The sequence below is a fragment of the Vidua chalybeata genome, chromosome 15 (genome assembly GCF_026979565.1).
Source record: "Vidua chalybeata isolate OUT-0048 chromosome 15, bVidCha1 merged haplotype, whole genome shotgun sequence".
In the NCBI taxonomy this organism is placed as follows: domain Eukaryota; kingdom Metazoa; phylum Chordata; class Aves; order Passeriformes; family Viduidae; genus Vidua; species Vidua chalybeata.
Window position 1 is genome coordinate 6,377,643 of NC_071544.1, and position 19,069 is coordinate 6,396,711.

Sequence of the window (19,069 nt, forward strand, 5' to 3'; positions counted from 1 at the left end):
TTGATTTATTTAATACATGTTCCATTATGTGCTACTTTATCCAAAGTGATTACCAGTTCCTTAAAAAGACTGAAGAATCCATTTTGCGGACCATTATGATGGTATTTCAAATGGGTTCAAGGTACTTTAGTTTTTTCTTAAAAGTGTTGAGGTGTTATTTCTACTTCAGTCTAAAATTTCCAAGATACTTTGTGAAGGTTACTGTGAATTGCTTGAAAGGCTGAAAATTCTCTTGAGGAGTGAACTAACCTTTTCTGAACAGCAAGGTTTTTAGTAAGGCAGACCTCTTAGCTGTATTTGATTATTTTCCCTCTTCAAAGAAAATACATGTTGGTATGTAACTAATACATGGAGTGATATATAGCTCTAAATTGGCTTTTGTCAGTACTGATGCAAATATTGAACATATACACGCCTTGCTGATGGGAGGAGGTGCTCTGCAGCTCAAGAGGACATGAAAGAGTTCAAATACAAGTTTATTTATGGTTTTTAGAAATTATCTTAGGTAGACTAAGTTTGCAATAAAGTCTAGGTGATAATAAACCTGAGAAGAATACTTTTTTATCAGTAAAGTCTGTCAGCTTGTTTGATGTTGGGAAATCTTCCTGAAAGAAAGGTTGAGTGATTTATTTAGCTTTTAGCAAACGGTTTTGGTACCACTTTTTGCTAGCATTATTGATAGCTGAAACCTAAATGCACAAGCCAAGTCATCCTATGTAGCCTGAGAGTGGGATTTTTTTTGTTTCTACATATTCTGCTTTTGAGCATGTTTGTTTTGCATTTGCCCTAAGTTTGGTTTCTCAAGTGCTTTATGCCTCCCTTTGAAACAGAGGAAGGTTGAGTTTAAGTGATGGGACAACTGTGAATGGTATGAATAAAATCTGGTCCCCTCTGCCTGAAATGAGCAGCGTGCTGGATTTGCTCCCAGGTGTTTGTTTTATAACTATGGAAAACTGCAGTTGTTTTCATTATTTCTGTATGCCTTGGAGTAGCGTTGTTAATGAAGATCAGCTATAAGGTATTTTTGTTCAGCAAAAGATGTTCATATGTGTGGGGTTTTAACTGTTTAGAAACACTGGCTAAAAACTGGTAAGGACATGGCGTGTGTTTTCACAAGAGTGAGAACTCACCAAAGGAACGGCCTGAGCTGCTTTGAATTAGGCGGTGTTAAAAGCATTGGCTCATCCTCCCTGCGTTAATGGCTGTCCTTACCAATGCTCATTGCTCTGTTGTCACCCAAGGAGGGGATAATGAGAGAGCAGCTCTCTGGGAAGCCTCTGCAGTTGTGCTCTTTCCTTTGAAGAACTGTAAGAGAGGGACTGTTTGATGCATCCGTAAGCTTTATCACTTTATTTACTCAATATATGCATCAAACACTATATTCATCCTACTTTCTCCTATTGTACTTACCGCGCATTTTTTGTGGGTTTGTTTAATTCTTCCTATCACCTGTGGAAATTAATTAAAATTTGTTTTATTGGAAGAACCTTTCTACTTCAGAATAACTTGCAGCAGGCAAGACTAGAAGGAAATATAGTTAGAGATGCAGAGATTTTTAAGAAAAATGTGTTTTTCATAGCAAGAGCTTGGATTTCTGGAAGGCTCAGTGGAAGTCAGAATGAGGGAGTCCTTGGGCGTGAAGGTGAAATGACCAAATACCATACCTGTGCCTCTTTCCCCTCCAAAACACTGGCATGAAATCTAAGTTTCTACTTGCTGTCCATTTCCCTTTCTTCCTCTGACCTTTGCAAACTACTGAGATGCACTGAGAGAATGCATCTAAAAGGCACTGGTTTGACCCTCATCATAATGCCCTTGATTGGAGTGTCTATTAGACAAGGAAAAGTAATTTGTTAAAAAAATGAGAGTGGAAGCATCAATCCCAGGTCTCATGCCACAGCCTATCTGAGAGAAAATGAATTGTCTTTTGGTGCTATGAAGTCTAAACTGTAAATCAATCTGTTGCTATTGGATGACATTCCCATATAATTGCCCATGAATGCAAACTCAAGTACTTCAAGTATTCACAGATGCAGCACATCAGAAATAAAGATTATAGCAAATCAGATGTCATGAATATGGATATTTATGTTGCCAGTAAATAGTCTGAGTTATCTAAATTAAAATTCAAAATTATATATTGCAAAGGAAATGTTCTTCTTTTTTTTTTTTTAAGAGTTGGAAAACATTTGCAGTATTCTTCCTGTCATTACTATGCACATAATAATCATGTGAAGCAAATGATACTTCTTTTCATGCTGCTTGTTTTAAATAGCTTCTATTTCTCAAATTGCTCTTAAAAATAGACTAAGGGAGTGCTGTAAAAAGCAGTGGGCCATGGATCTGGTTTGAAGCCACTGACAGCAGGCAAAATCACTGGCCTGTTTTTTTGTTCTTTCAGTAAGGATTCTGGGATGAGGTGACAGCATGGAAAAGCAATTCATGTTGATTAAATATAACATACAAGTTATAATTTTAAAATGTTCTTTGGGCTTAGGCATTTGGCAAACAGAGGCCCAAAACATCTTCATGGGGCTACTGTAGTCACTTGGGCAGCAGCTTGAGAAGTGTCTTGCTCTGAGTTGCCAGACATCACGCTGGAGTGGCTGAAGCCAGTGCACATACTCCATCTGCTCTGGAGGCTGCTGTGTGTGGATAGAAGATGCTTCAGGAGAGAGGCTGCAAACAGAGCACCAGGAGCTTCTGAAATGCATTGCAGCTGCTCCCTTGTAGCTCTGGCAGAGATGAGATAGAGGATTGACTGGATAGCAAAGATCTTCTCTCCTAGATGTCTGTTCTGCCTCTTCAGTGGTTGTCATGCCTGAGTCAAGGACACACTATTTCCTTGTGGATTGGTCTGATAGCTGAGGGCACCCATTGCTCCCAGTGCCTGCAGCTGTGCCAAGCTGAGAAGGGCTGGGAATGCTGCAGGGCTGGTGGTGAACCTGCCTTAGAAGCAGAGTGGATAGTTGCAGGAGTGGTATCTTCACCTCTTTTCTACTTAACCTCTGTCAGTTGTCTTTCAGAGATATGTGTCTGTTTAATCCTCACTGCTACAGTCAGCACCTGCAGGGAGTAAATATGTGCACTGGTCTCTCCTGAGATTTCCACCTATTATAGATGAGTAATGAGATGGTCGGCTCTCACAATTATGGGGTGAACATTATATGTATGTTAAGAGAAGTTTTGTAAATGTATAGTAATGTTACTGTAATACTGTAATATGTCCTCCCCTTTGCATTGTTAGCACGGGATGGCCTTGGTAATTGGGGCATTTGGGGAGGGTTGGCTTGTTAACATAGTAAAACCTGACCTCCAGTCAAGATGTAAGAAAGTGATCACCACCACTGGATGGCAAGGAAGAAGTTGACTGACAAGACTTTAGGAGGGGCTAGAGTATAAAAGGCAGAGCATCTGTTTTGAAGACAAGCACATGGCTGATAGTCACGGGGGCTCCCAGCGCTGTAATTTTTCCTTATTTAGTCCTTTTGTTGTATTTTTTGTTAAGGTTTAATAAACCTTTGCAATTTTAAAAGTGAGCAGTCATTTCTCACACACCATACTCCTTGCCCGAGGATCCAGGAGCCTCAGTAAGTTCAAGGAAGTCCAGGAAGGACTGTGGCTGGCCTTCTTCCTTGCTCGGCCAGACTTGCCACCAGGCTGGCTCTGCTCCTGCTTTGGGGTGCTGGCTTTGTTGGTGAGGTTGCCAGGATTGGCCTCAGCTTGTTTGTTACCTTCTGTGGGAAAAGAGCTGTATATCTTCTGGGATCCCATTCTCAAGACACCTAAAGATATTAATGCTAGCTTGTCACCCTTTGCTGTGTATTTTATCACTACAGCATCAGAATTAACATAAAGATTCTTACAGGTAATTTTTCTGGGATTTCAGTTAAAAAATTTAATTACTGTAACAGCTGGAAAGGTTTCTCCCTGCCCCTTCTCTTGTGTTTGTTCCCTTATTGTAATAATTGTCTTTTGTTCGTTAACGTAATGGTACAGAAGTGCACACCAGAAGGAAAGGCAAACAAAAGGAAAGAGATGAAGCTTCCCAAGTAAATGTAGGATCCTGTAGGAGATTTGCTTTCTCTGCTGTTACTCTTTCACTGATTGTCATTATATCAAATATGTCAGAGGAGAGAGTAAAGATCTCTGAGATGGGTTTAAGTACAAGAGCTTGGGAATACAGGTGGGAGGCGGAGGAGACAAGTCTTTAACTCATTTGAACCTGCCTTAGGGAAAGTATGTTCATAATATTCAGTTCAGTTTAGGCTCAGGAGAGCTGTAGAATTCTGATTTCAAAGGCCCTATTTCAAAGGTTTCAGAAATCCAGGTTCTTGAATGTGTTTATGCATCTAACACCCACTGTCCTTAATGTAAAGAATTTAAATGTCTAAACTTCACTGAAGAAGGGTCACTGAGACCAGAGGGGGCATCAGTTAACCCTGACAGCAAGTGATTTGTTTGAAATGTAGATTAAATGAATTCAAAAGTTTCTTGTGACTTTTGCCTTACATTGCATTGTTCAGATTTTAATCAGAAAAAGCTCTACAGGCCAAAAAGAAAGGCAGCGAGCTCTGCATTTCCTTGCTATAAATAATTTGAGAGAAGGACACTTTGTCAGACCATGGAGATTGTCAAACTTTTCATAAATACCAAAACCTGGAAAGGATTTAGGTGCTGTAGTTACCTATTGATATTCTTACACTGATCTTAGTCAAACATCTGCTTTATGCTTTCTTCTCTCTTTATTTTCTTAACAAAGAAGAATTGCATGGTAATAACAGGATATCTCCTCTTTCAAACTAGGAAACTTGTTACTGTATACTGTGTGAAATTGCCAGGTTGAGGAGACTGTCAGAGGTTTCTCTACTTTGAGTGCAAAGATAATGCCCAGACTCCTGTTTTGGATAGGGATAATGGCAATCCATTAGCTCTTTTTTCTCTATTGCTGCACTGGAATGATATGTAATCTGTGTGCTAGTCTCCTGCATGCATCTGATATCTGAGCTGTATACTTGCTTATGTGATCTCTTTGAGCTATTTTTGTGATGTATTGATTTAAAAATAATTTTTTACCCTAAAAGTATTTATATTGACATCATCCAGGAAAATCCTTTATTGTTTCAAGTTCCTTTCCCCAGCCTTTGTTAAGAGCATCAGCAAGCATTATGAATATGACTGGTGTGTAGTTAGCTGCCCTAGAAGAAGAGGATGTGGATGGGGTATGAAATCATGGATCTGCAGTGTAAATTTAAAAACTAGCAGCAGTCCTGCACTCTTCATGGTTATATCTTCTCCACCGATAATTTTCAGCCAGGTATTTTCTCCCACTTTGAGAGGATTCAGGAGTGCTTTTTTAGGAAGAGTCATGGTAGCTGAATTTGGAACACAGGGTAGTTTGTTGAACAGACAGGGAAAGCTGAGACCAGGCCCTTGTGATGATTAATAAGCCTGCAAAAGTGTGTGTGTTTTTGTTAATCACCCCGGGAGGAGCAGCCTGGGGAAAGTGTCAGCTCTCTTCAGAAAGAACTGTTGGAAATACTTGAGTCATTACAAGACAGAAGACAGTACAAAGTCATGCTTCATGTTTCAATATTTTAATTTTTTTTTTTTTTTGTTTATGGACTGAATGTTTCCAATGGTTGTGTGGGTGCTGCACATTTGCTTTAGGCTTTCTCATAATGGGCTCATTGTTCCTGACTACTCTGGAATAACAGTTGGTGAGCCCTCTGAGCTGAGACTTGACATGATGGAAATACACAGTTTGTCTTTTTTTGTTAAGAAAAAAAAAATTAGGAAGTCAATCAGTTACACTTGGAAGCTTTTTTTTTCTTTTTTAAAAGGTCAACTTTTCTATAAATCCCAAGGGAATGCAACTTGAAACACTAATTGAGGGCTCAAGAGCTCTCAATGGTTGAAAACAGTTTGCTAAAAGCAGTACTGGGAGTCTTTGGCACTGTGCTTGGCTGAAGAGCCCAAAGAGATGGCCCAAAGAGATTCTTTTGATGGATCATGTAGGATTTGGAGATAAGCAAAAATACACAGAAAAGATTGTTGGGGGAAAAAAACCCGTAACTTGAAGACCTTATTCCTGCCACAACCTCCAGAAGCAGGGTGACACCTGATCATGGAAATTTGCCTTGGCTGGGTTGGTGTCTTTTTAAAGAAGAAATATTTTGTCCTGTTATATTTGTCTCAACTTTCAAGAAAATAGGTTCTGCTAATTCCTAATGTGATTTACCAAATGAGTTAAGTAGTTCAGGTAGTAATTTAAACAACCAAGAGTTAAATATCGTTTTCTAAACCACAGGTTCACAGTTTTCAATCAGTCAGTATCCACATTGTTGTGCCTACTCTGTGGTTAGAGCTCATCTCAGAATATGGAGTATCAGCATATTTCAGTTCATGTGCAGAACTACATTCTTCTTTTCAAAAGCTGTTTCAGAATAAAAATGGACTGGTGTTCACGAAGGCAGAGCTGTGATTAAAGGACAGGCTGCTTCCCTGATGGCCCTTTTTGGTTTTAGTGGAGATCTTCAGATAACCTAATGAAGTGAATTTTGCTCTTGCAGGGGGAAACCATAGCAACCTGCCACTTTAGAATGCAGGGTATATAATCTATCTGTCCTTCAGACAGTGTTTTGCAGTCCAGAAATAGTCATAGTTTCCTAATGTGTGAATGTAAAATGTCAGACAAATGTAACTGGAGTGACAGTGTTGTCTCTGAGGTAAACATGAGCCCTGTTGTGCTGCTTGTCTGGTGCTGCACATTTGAAAAGCAGGTCCCAGAGGAGGGCAAAGAAAGTCTATTTTTTAGTTTTTAATATATGGGTGAGAGAGATGCTGTGAAATGTGGTAATTGAAAGAGATACTGCAGTCCCCCCAGTGCTACTCTTACCTTGCCTCTAACCTGTATGTGCCTCTACTTATTTTTGTCATAGTTTTCTTAAATTATGGTATATAGAGTTCCAAGTTTTTTGGTCAGAGGTCTCTGATATCACTCTGTGGAGGCTCAAACAGTGCTGGGAGTACTCAGTAATCCTGTAGTGGACTAAGTGCCCTGCAACCTGCTCGCAGCTGGCCAGAGCTGCTGGCTGTTTGCTGAAAACATGGAAAACATTCCTTCTTGCTTAGATAAATAAATGCTTATGAGCAGCCTCACTGACTTCACCCTTGTGTCACCCTCCCACTACAAGATCTGAAACAGCTGAGACAATAATTTCTGCAGAAACCAGCACTGATTACTGAACAGTTAAAAATCAGCTTGTGAGCCTCAGAATCAGCTGCCAGTTTTAGGGACTGGGCTACCAGTCTGAGAAGGAATGACTTAGCTTTTTTTTTTGTGAAAAGGGCCAGATGAGTAGTTCATTGAAGGCATAAATAGGCAAATATTTAATGATACTGCTAGGGATTGATTTAGATTAAACAGCTAACTAAATATTTTCCTTAAAAATATTATCATGACCCCAGCTTCTGTAGGGAGTGTTTAAAAATCAACTTAAATGGCACAGAATGCTCTTTATGAAAGTATGTTTTGTGGAATAGAGGCATTTCAAATAGTTTTTTTTTTTTTTTGTTACTAATCAAATGTTAACAGCCAAAATTATTGTTTAAAATGCTAAATTATTTTAATAGAGCTGTGATTTACTTAAGAGGATTAAGAGGAGAGCAAAATAATGTTGGTTGCTTGTTTTTTTTCTGTTTCTGTGTCATAGTGGGTCAAGGCTGTGTGATTCCTTCTCCTTTAAACTGATCTGGCTCCTTATCGTTTGTGACACATCAATTTGGTTTAAATTATGGTTAATCAATTTTTTCTTGTCACGACTCCATTTCCTTGTTTTTTTGGAAATCATATCTGTTCAATAGTTCTTGTCCTTCTGCCCCCTTTAGGTTGGTTTTTTATCCACCCTTGAGTAGTTATGCCTTTATGAATAACAGTGGAGCACATTTAAGCTATTCCCATTGTCACTATTTTTTGTTCTGTTACCTCTTTCTATTTGATCTGAATCCCAGTTGTTTTCAGCTTTTGATTTGTTTGCACTGCATATTTGGTGTTTGCATTTGTATGTAGATAGATTCAGCACTGAAATCACTCGTTGCCACTGTGTGGAAGCAAATGCTGTGGATTTCTTGGTTTGGTTATTTTCTTTGTTTGCCCAGGTGTACTAGCAGGTTTTTCTCCTTGTCTTGCTTGGGGATCTAAAAGGAATCCCTTTGTTGAGAGAGAACACTTAAACTTGAAGGAAAATGTAAATGACAGTATGTATGCTCAGATCTGTAGTACCAAAACTAATGGTACAAACAATCATGTGGAAAATTAAAGTCTTTCCTGGTAGAAAGGGAGATTCAGCCTTCTCCCGGATGAGGGCAGTGGTGGCTCACAAATTGCACAGTCCCTGCTCATGTTTAATGTAACACTCATTACAGACTGTGAGATTTGCTGTACTTATATTAGGAGTTTCAGCAAAAGTGTTGTGGAATTACTTTTATAAATTCAGGGCTGAGAAATACGAGAAAAGAAAGTGAAGGGAGATATTTTTATATAGAGGGCTTCAACTTAACCTCCTCCTAGAAGGATTTTTGAGCTTTGAAGAAAATCAGGACAACTTGCTGAAGGGAATAAGATGTGCTCACTTGATAAATAGAGTTTACAAATCTATATCTGAAGTTTTCTAGATTTTCAAATGATCATTTTTGCAAGAATGAAGAGTAATTTTTTCTGAAGGATTATTTTCTGTACACAGTGTTTCATTTTTACCATTTGGTTCGATAGCCACCAAATCTATTTACATGCTCTTAAATCTTGTACTTTTAATTGCTACATCCAGATGTGGCTGCTTTGCAGCAGCAGTCATGGGAGTTTTAGATTAGTAATTTCCCCTCCCTTTGCCTTAACATAAGACCCATCATGCTTTTTTAAATTGGCCTTTAGTATTGAGTAATATTAATGGATTTGCAAGAGAACAATGTTTTGTTCACCTGTAGTTGCAGGTGTTTTAATGGATGTTGTATTTGAAGTGTGACTTCTCTACCAGTTGAGGACTTTTCAATATGGCATCTAGGGACAAGAGTTTTGGGGCAGTTAATGTAGCAGAAGATAGGATTGTAACTAAGATAGCTTGCTAAGGTGGCAGAAGAACTGGATTGAATAATAGAATTAATTATGTAATTGGATATTATGGTTTTGAGAATCTGCTGATATTATGTCCAGTATGCTTTTGTTTGTTCTCTGTGTCTGCTCAGCTTTACATAAACTTGTGCCCCAGTGAGTCTGGAATCTGCAGTCACAAGCCAATAATGGTGCAGAACAGTAAGCTGAGGTCTCTGCAGAAGACTTGGCAGATTATTAAATTAAAAAGAGCAATTCCTTGCAAGCACAACTGCTGCTGGCTGTTGAATGGTGGGATGTTTGTATTTATGTGCCTGCTAACACCACTGTTCTTGATGAGAGTTCCTGAAGGCTTTGCTAGAGCAATGTGAAAGATGGATATCTAATCCCTGTTTGATGAAAAGTGGTAGAGTCACTGGCTTTGAGGTGACAGGGTGACATCCACACTTCAGCTCTGAGTGTTAACTGCTAGGCAAAGCTTTTATTTTAAGCTGAAGAACAAGTATATTAGCTTTGCTTGCAAATAATTTTAACTATAATTTAAGAAATTTATCCAGCTATATTTTTCTTTGTTGGATTTATCTACTAGTATGCCAGTGGAGTCTTGTACCATAGAATAACACTTCCTGCTTTCTATGCTTGGTAAGCAATGGCATGGATGGGCCTTGGAGGTGGGAATCTAAACACCATCTGTATAAAAACATGATCATGTTTTCAAAGTATGCAGGCAGCAAACTTCTGATGAAATGAGGAAGATGTTGGAGGAGTAGGTCTGTATGCAGTCCAAGGGGTAACTGCAGGCTAAATGTGCTGTGCTGTGTGGCTGCTGCCTTCTCAAAGTGCAAAAGCAGCAAGTGGCGCTTTCCAGCTGAACTTTGCACTTTGTGCAGGAATTGTTTGTAGCACAAATATATCTTGTGTGCTGATTGGTGCCATTTTGGCACCTGCATGTCTTCAGGCACTCTGCAGATGTTCTCTTTGTGAGGAATGTGTAGGTTAAAGCATCCTTGCTGGTCACTTCTTGTGCCTCAAGTAGAGGGGTCCACAACAGACTGGCTCCTTCCTTTGGGGCCACTGGTACATGCATGGTTAAACAGAGTGGTCAGTGACAGGATTTTGGGAATCTTTTCTTAGAAAGTGGACAGGGAAAACACCCCCTTGTGTTTTGCTGAGCTTTGCAGCTGCCTGGAGAGCCTGTGCTTCATTAAGCACACAGCTGTAAATTATCAAGCTGCCTGAAACAAAACCAATACTGATTAGTTAAATATTTATGGACTCCTGGCTGGATGTTTATTATGTTGTAACATAGTATGGTTTTCAGGTTAAAGCTGTGAAATAAAATTAATTCTGATCTTGGCTTGGGAAATCCTTCCCTAGGAGGCATTTACAGATCAGCTGGCTGCTGATCTGAATCTAGTCTAGATTCCGAGGAATTGCAGAAGCATGGAGAATTATGGTAGCATTCTGTTTGCAAACCTTCTATTTAACATTTATGGTGAGGTTTGTGAATATGTGTATTGGCCAGGAAGCCTAGTGCTGTGCTCCATGTGCACTGGATGTTTGTGGGAGGGAAGTCCACATTTTGAAGCTTTGACAGGTTGTGTTCTGAGGACTCAGAGACAAGGGGCAATGCTTTTCCTTTTCATTTTGGGTACTCTTCATTACCTTTGGGAAGCACAGTTTACAAATTAAAAGGGAGTTTGTCAAAATGCCTGCTATGAATAAAGAGAGTTTTTCCATAAGGTTAAATTTCCATGTTGTTATCTATCTTGACAAAATTGCTGTTGCTTCTATCAGTTTCTTAGGTGTCACTTCTTCTCCCTTTTTGATTTGTTCCTTGCTTCCTGTAAATGAGCTTATACATTATGCATCTAGAAGCTATTTTTCTGATATTCCTCTACAGAATAAGTTAAAATATGCAGCAATCAATGCTGCTCAGAAAAACTGTCATATTTGTGTTCTCAGACTTCTTGGAAGGTTAAAACCTGTAGCTGACTCAAAGGTGATAGCATTCTCTCTAATGGATTGCACAGAAAATCAATAGGAAAGAACTATTGTTTGAAAATGTTATTACAAGCTAATGTCAGATTTAAAAATATATATCAATAAGATTGTTTTGGCTGGTGACATGAAAATGTGTGGTTTATGCAGTTACTCTGTATGCAGTTTCATTTTTCTTTCAGGGTAATGAGCATCTTTACACTTCAGTGTTTCATACCTTTCTTTTTCTTACATCTGATTTGATTTAATTGTAACATGGAACTTTTTTCAGACTGACAGAGGAAGACCTATAAAGGCTGTCTTCATAATCATCGCTGTGAGATAATGACCTGCAGCATTTCAGATGTTTGTTTTTCTTTCAGTGCTCACTTATTGAGTGTCTCAATTCCTACTGATGAAAATAATTTAAGGAAGATATGAATTACGAATTTACTGCTTTGTTTATCCCAGTAGATAAACAAAAAATGTTTTTCTTGCTTGTCTTGTAAAAAAAAAAAGTATGGTTTTGTTAGAAAGTATTTTAGAACTTCAAGCAGAAATCAAAGGACTAGCAACAGCTTTCTCCATAAACTTGGAATTAGCAACTAATGTCTTGATTTACTTAAGAAAAGAATAAGTTGAAAAACTAGCTAATAGAAATAATCTGGGTGTTTTTAATGTGAGCTACAACCAACATAACCTGTAATTTCTAAGTCCTGTGGTGCTAAACTTCTCTGTCCTCTGGCAGGACTAGATAGTCAGGGTGGTGTACTCTCAATTGTTTTTGTCTCTCATGGTCCAAGATTTCTTTTCAACATCTTGCTTGCTGTGCTGATAAATCTTCTTGGACCTGTGTGCCTCAGTCAAGAGATGCTTTGCATTGTAGGGAAGGCCCATCCTGCTGCTGAGAATGTGTGAGGAATTTCTGCCCTGCCAAGATTTTCAGCTCTACCTTTTGATTTCCTTTCACCCTGAGCTTTACCCAAAATCTGCATTGCTGATTCTCTGCTAAGCAGCAGCATGTCCAAATGCTAATGGCACAATTTGTGCCAGTGAAGAATTTACTGAAGGAAACCATTTGGGCACTTATATTCAGTTAGTCCCTGGGCATAGGGAACACCCTAGGATCCATCCAGGAACTATGATACTGGTGCCTGCAGTCCCACCCTTCTAATAGTACCTGTATTCATCACTGCACCAGGCATTGACTAGACATAATGCAAGAACTCCCAGCTTTCATAGCTGGTAAGTAGTCAAAGGTTATCTGTGAGTGAAGGAGAGGTGGCAGCTCTTTTGGTGAATCCCTAAATCCTCATTCAGTATCTTTCATCAGAAGCATGCTTTGCTTCTCTTTCTTTTTTATTTTTTTCACTCTTCTTAGGAAGATCTCTGAGACAGTACTGAAAGCCAGTAGATTTCATAAAGTACTCCAGGGAGGTTCTAAGCTCTAACTCATCACAGTGTTTACTTTGTAATTGTAAAGGCTATTCCTGATGGGCAGGCAAAAAGGATTTAGAAAGGAAGATAAAGACTTTATTTATTTATTATATTTAAAAATAAAAGCCTTTGAACAGAGAACTACTGATCTGTTGAGAAAATCTCAAGTATTTTCTCCATGTGACAGAAATTGCTTATTCACAACAGGTGAAGCTACTTTTCCCCAGTAGGTTCAGAGAACTGAACTCCCTGCATATCCTCCTAGCCCTTAAATATTGTGGTTGGAATCTGTGAGGTACTTAAATGTAGGCACAGAGTTTGTGGTGATTGGGATGGGGCTGGGCCCAGCCTCATCCCCATGGGCACAGCTGTGAGCAGCAGGTGAGCAGCACTGACAGCAATGAGCCATGGAGTGCCCAGGGGCACTGAGCAACCACCAAAGGGAGCAGAGGCACACAGGTGCACTGCATCAACAGGAGGGTATCAAAGGTTGGGCTGAAGAGCAATAAAGGGCAGAAGCTTGCAGCCTTCTGCTGTGGTATGGTGTTGCTCTGTGTATTGTGGCCATCTCAACTCTTGCACTTAAACACTTAAGAAACAGGGAAGAAATATTTTTTTATAGTGCCTATCATGTTCTAGATCGCCTCCTGCCCGCTTTCATGTAACTCCTCAGGTATTAAAAATATTAAGGGGAATTAAAAATATTAAAAATGATAAGGAGAAAACTGACACACTGTTCAATGTGTTGTGGATATATGCAAACAAAATATTGCAGAAGTACATTTTAAGTACCTAAATGACTTGTGCTTTAATGGAAACAAGAATTTCAATAGAAGATGGACATCTTTGGCTGGAGAAGAAAATGTCAATTCTAGCTTATTATACCTATAAACCAGGAAGAAAGAAGAGGCTTTACTGCAAGTCATGCAGAACTGCATTGGCTTTTAAGGTATGTTGAAATTCCTACATCTTCATTCATAATGTTTCAGTTTATAGAATGCTTTAGTTTATAGTTTAAAGTTTACTGAATGATTCACTTTATAGAGAAGAATTTTACTAGATGTGTATTTATTTCTGAAACCTCCTGCAAGTCTGCAGCCTGTGCTTAGTCTTCTTGACTGATTTGTTGAAGTTCTCTGGCACCATCCTTCTCAGGGTTGTCTTTCTTGTTAAAGAAGTTCTATGCTTTTGTGACCTCTGTGAGGTGATGATGTGACCAGAATTGTTTTGCATGCAGAGAACTTGCTCTTCCACCTGTGTTGCTGAGCATTCACCACGGCAGCTGAAGTCAACACACATCCAGCATGTCTGAAACTTAAGCCCCGAGGCCCAATCAGCCTTTTGCTGAAATCAGTGGAGAGGCTGGCAGCAGTGGGAGCTGGACTGAGGACAAAAAGTCTTTTGAGGCTAAAGTCAGAGTGGGAATGTAGTGAAACATTGAGTTCCTCCCCAGCTCCAGTGCTGGCTCATCTGTGCCTCTGTTGCTTGGCTTGCTTTCTGTGAACAATCATTTTAGCACTCTGAAAGCTCCTTCTGTCACAAGATCTATAAGTGTGTGAATGGCCATGTTTTGATGGTGCTCTGGGAAAAATGATAAAACTCAAGTGTGCTGTTTCTTGGTTTGGATATTGTGGACTTTGTAGGATTTTTCCTGAGACACAGAAGCAGACAGGCCCTTGCTCTAGAGTAAATTAACATAAAATAACATAGGGACTGTTTTGCACTTGTTCCCTCCACAATTATTCCATGTTTCTCTTTAATGTGCAGCACAGTGTGTCTGAGACAGGACTTCTGGTCAGTGTTCAAAAGGGTAATTACAGGAGATGAACCTAAGGGACTTCTCAATACTCTTGGGCAAACCCTTGAATGTTTGAATAATACTGTTACATCCCTTTTGAATGCAAGGAGCAGGGCAAGGATTTTAGATGCAGCAGCAGTCATTGAAGTGTAACTTTGAGAGCTTCTTATATGGAAAACAGCTCCTGTTTCACACCTCGCAGGACGAGTTGCAATGGGACCCCAGTCACTTGGAGGCATGAGGTTTTTTTGTTTGTGTTGTTTGGGTGGCTTTTTTGGGGGGGAGGGGTTTTGGGTTGTTTTTTTGTTGTTGTTGTTTTTGGGTTTTTTTTCCTTCTCATTTGTTTGTTTTGTGCTTTGTTTGTATGAGTCAGTGTTTCACTACAGTCTGGACACTTCCACAGCCCCAAACTATCAAAGATTTATAACTTAGAATCACAAATGAAGCTGATGTTTGACAAGTCCGAAATTCTGAAAGGATGGTGTGTTTTCGTTCCTACTGCTTATTTTGTGATGTTCAAGCTCCTAAATCTGTTTCTTGACAGTTTTATCAGCTATCAAAAAGGAATCTTACTTTTTGTCTATAAACTCAACAAGTGCCAGGCTCTTGTTTCTCACTCTTTCATGTGAAGATGCTTTATGCTCAAATGTGTGGCTGAATTGAGGCAGCTGTGGAAGTTGCGTTAGTGAGTCTTGAACTGCCTGAGTGAACCAGGGGTGTACTTACTGAAACTATATGGAAGGGAAATAGAACAAAATAATCTGCCTCTGTGAGACTAAATGCTTAACTGTTGAATGAGAGCTGGTTAAGAATTGATAGAATGCTTTTTTTAGGGTAGGTCAATTTCAACAGAAAGTTTGGTTTGAAAAGGTTGAGATGTTGCTTCTGGTCAGAACTTGGAGGTTGGGCCCCAACTATCATCAGTGCATATTTCCTACTCCTGTACTTCAGTTATGGGGAACTTGGCCTGAAGCCTTGGCAATTTAGGCATTTCTGAAGAAGGGATTGAAGTGATTCTTGTCTACATCCCTGATGAACCAGAGGAATGCACTAATATTGGGTCCTTCTGGATCTTCAGAATCCCATTCCACTACTGCTTTTTAAAGGTCTCATCTTCAATAATATCGAGTCTATGCTGGCTAAAAACAGATGTGAAAACTGTACCCCCTGATGGCTGTACTATGTGTGAATATCAAGAGATGTTAAACAACTCTACCTCGTGTAATATGAGTCTCTAGTGATGGATCCTTCCCTGGGGTACCAGAGGAAGTCTGGGAGAGGTATTGTCACTGCTCTGTTCTTTTTTTCCCTCTTTCTGATAAGCTTCTTGATTACCAGAAGCAAACATTAGAAAGTATTAGTGCTGCTTTAAAGCATTAAACCCTATTAATCTAAATCTGGTTGTGTCTCCCAACTAGATGAGGTTTTCCCCAGCAGTAAAGGAGTTCCTTGTGCATTCCTCTTTGTTGGGTTTGCTTCTGGATGTTGTGGAATTCAGTGACCTTAGGAATAATTTGCAAAATATATACTGTTTGTTCAGAAGCTTATCTAATGCTTGCTAAAGGTCTCTGTAGTCCTCTTAAAGGTGCTTAAATTACTTGTTCTGCTTTGTTCAGCATTTTGCACAGTTTGGAAGCTGAGTAAAGCTATTAGAGGAAACTGCCATACAAATGGAGAAGTCACTGAGATGAGAGAGGGTAGCAAAGAGTAGTGGGATGTGCATGAGGGAAGCATGAAAATATTTGTAGTACTCAGTGGTACTGCAGCTCAACTGAGATAGAATAAGTATTTATGTGGGCTGTATATAATGAAGTCAAATATCCTGATTTAAATGGTGTTCATGATGTAACCATAGATCAAATTCTGTTTTGAGGTTGCAGTGGTTTGTAAATATGCATGTAGCTCCTGAACTGACCATCCTGAGTCCTTGGACTGTAAAGTCTGTGCAGAGGTCTGTATTGTTTCTTGATTATGTAGCAGGGTAACATGTCTGAAAATTAAGACTTAGAATATTTTGAACTTTCCCCAAGTTCATCTAATCAATGTCCTTCCAATCTACAGAAAAAAGGAGGTTTTAGTGTGCTGGCTTCCTTTGTTTGACGTTGGAGTCATTAATAAATTAGACCTGTATTTCAGATACTGTATAGTAAGACAAAGAAATGATTTTAAGTGTTCCAACAGTTTCTGCTTAAAAATCAGAATACCATGCCAAGAAGCATCTTGTGTCATTTGCTGCCAAATATCATTTTGCCTCACAGAATTTGAATCCAATCAAGTGGTGTGAAAGCAAAATTAAAAATCGGCCTACTGTTGTTACTTAGAAGCTTTCAAGTGCACTTGGAAAACTGAGATCGATGGAAACCTTTACTGAAATACCAAATTAAAAATAGGGATTATCTCACTAATTTAAAAACTAATTTGAAATCAGCTATCTGCAACAGGGATTTGTGTTCCATGGATGACTTTGAAAGTTCACTTCATATGGCTTCTGATGAAGTTTTTGCACTTGGGTTTTTGAAAAATGGGAATTATTGTAGGATAGTCTTCCATGTTTATAAATACAGTAATACAAATTGGAGAGCTGGGTACAGTTTCAACATGTTTTCTTCCTTTACAAATCCAGTTGAAAAGATTAAACTCCTTTAGAAATATTATGTAGATACTCTAAAACCTCCCCAAATCAACTTGCATTTGGTAATGACAAATATTGTATTGGTGTATATACATAAAAATGATTCTATACCTAATGGTATCACAATCCAATAAAATCTTCTGTGTGGAAACTAAAATATTTCTGTAAGGTGCAGATATGTATGAACTGCTGAATCTGACTGAGGCTGCCCAGGCATGTCTCCACCTGGACATCCAAATGAAACTGTGGTGCTTAACTCTGTGAGCAGTGACCATTGCTGTCACACCATGCAGAGGAGAGCAATGTTTTAGTTTCATGTAGGAATTGGTGAGTTTAACAGTTAAGTGTGTGCCAGAGGGGTTGGAGAGTTTGTCTTTGGGGCAGGGCAGACAGGGGGAAAATGCCATGTGAGTTTCCTGTGAACTGAGTTTTCTTCTGCCGCATGGGAAGAGCGACCCGCGATGCTCGTTCTGTTTGATCAGTGCTGCTGATGGATGGAGGTATCAGACCTCAGTGCTGAAAGCAGAGGAGCTCTTAACAAAATCAAAAATGGTGCTCAGTTCATGTTAGGAAAATGTTGTAGTTCCCAGAAGGACAGAATTCCTTATGGAAGGGAGATTACCACTATATTAGTTTCATAGTTTTTTTTCCAAGAGGCAGAGTTATTAGAAGGCATAAGCATTTTTAAACTAAGCTACTTCATTGACTAGCTGTGCATGCTAGGAAAAAAAAAAGGAAAAAAATTAAAGAGCTTACAATTTGTTCCTAGACAGTTACATTAACTTAATATGTGTTTTGTGGGTAAAGCACGAGCACCTTCTTCTGTGTTGTGAAAAGCTGTGCATGGGATGGCTTTCTGCAAGATAAAACATCCCTTGAAAGTTCACCTCCCCATGCCATATTCTATTTTTGTTCAATAGTCCTTGAACTAGAACTGCTTCATGTCTTTCCCAATAAAGAGAAAGATAACCCCAAGGGATGCATGGGCATTGCAGGGACCTCACACCTCATCTTGCACATGACACTTGTTCTAGGTGTATGTTTGGATGTAAGTCCCTCGAGTTTTTTGTATTCACTCTCTCCCCACCATTGCTTTCAAACCTAAACAGTCTTCAGATACACCAAAGTGTGACTAAAGCTCAGATCAAAAGGGAGTAGCCATTAAATAAAAAGCCAGTGTTAGAATTGGGTATATCTGTGCATCTCCTAATACTGCACAGTTCAAAAGCCTCTCTCTGCTTTAGGTAAAACTGATTCAATACTTAGTCCACCTGTCTCCCATATTTCTTCTTTCAGGATTTCTGTTTTTGCTCTTGATTCTCTTGTGCAAATCTCTGTTTTATCAAAATGCCTTCAACTTTGTCTATTGGTGAACCAGTGTTAGAAACAACCTTTAGGGAAAAGAAAAATTAGTTATTACATATAAGTAATTTAGAAAATACCTTTTAGTCCTGTTAACTGAACTACATTCTAAAACTATGTTATTCAAAAACAAATACAAGATTTTGATGAAGGCAAAAGGAATTACTGTAACATTTGGGGTAAACATTACAACTTCTTGACACAGGAAATGTAGAGTTTCTTTGGCTTTTGCTTGATATCTAAATGTGAAGAAGATATATCATATGTGAATGGTTTTGCAGTGTGGTGACTGGCTAGGTTCTAATTAATTTTCAGATTTATATGCTAGTTTCTTTCATTAATACTGTGTTTTCCTTTTGACTTGTAAAGCTACCTCTTGTTTGCATCTATTCCCAGAAGAGCCCTGTTATATGCTGAGTAGAGCATCAAGAGGATGCAGATCAAATGCTCTTTTTTTTTTTTTTTTTAGACTAGTGGTAATTAAATTTCAGGCAAAATTTCATTTCCTGCTCATACCATGTAGCAGTATTAGGTGTTTTCATGTTCCATCACTCCTTTTTTTTTTGTTACTTTTCTATTTATGGTAGTTCCTTAGAAAACATTTTATCTTTATAAGAACAGCCTATCAAGCACAAAAGCCAGCAGATTTCACAGTATCACACTCTGTACAGGAGTTCATTTTGCTGCTGCCACTGCTGCATTCCACACTGCTCTGATGGAGGAAAATGAGCCTTTTTTAATGGCTGGTGTT